The sequence below is a fragment of the Puntigrus tetrazona genome, chromosome 20, assembly GCF_018831695.1.
Source record: "Puntigrus tetrazona isolate hp1 chromosome 20, ASM1883169v1, whole genome shotgun sequence".
Taxonomy (NCBI): Eukaryota; Metazoa; Chordata; class Actinopteri; order Cypriniformes; family Cyprinidae; genus Puntigrus; species Puntigrus tetrazona.
Window position 1 is genome coordinate 7,597,519 of NC_056718.1, and position 298 is coordinate 7,597,816.

The 298-nt window shown below is 47.3% G+C and overlaps 2 protein-coding genes across 3 annotated transcripts in view; one reads left to right on the plus strand and one right to left on the minus strand.

Moving 5' to 3' along the window:
• The window catches only part of LOC122324529 (leucine-rich repeat-containing protein 52-like), a 106,671-nt gene that overhangs the window by 51,286 nt on the left and 55,087 nt on the right, over window positions 1–298 (plus strand). The gene's annotated exons all lie outside the window — the stretch shown is intronic.
• The window catches only part of LOC122324530 (forkhead box protein N3-like), an 11,025-nt gene that overhangs the window by 6,941 nt on the left and 3,786 nt on the right, over window positions 1–298 (minus strand). The window lies entirely within an intron of this gene.

The window sequence follows — 298 nt, forward strand, 5'->3', positions numbered from 1 at the left end:
CACATCACTCAAACGCCAATAGCCCTGCTCAGACACTTTTCACAGGCAGCTCTGCCTCCATTATTCCATTATCAAGAGCAGACGAGAAGGAGAGAGGAGCCTCTACAGACAGATAATGTATCCATTTCCTTCCATTTAGCTGCTTGCGGTGGAGTGGAAAGAGAGCGCCCTGATTGGAATCGAATGGACATTTAAACGGCCGGGACACCAACAGGGAGCGAGAGAGAGAGAGACAAACAGATGGACGGAAAGAGAGAGAGATGAAGGAGCAGTTGTGGGAAATAGGAAAAAAAAAAAA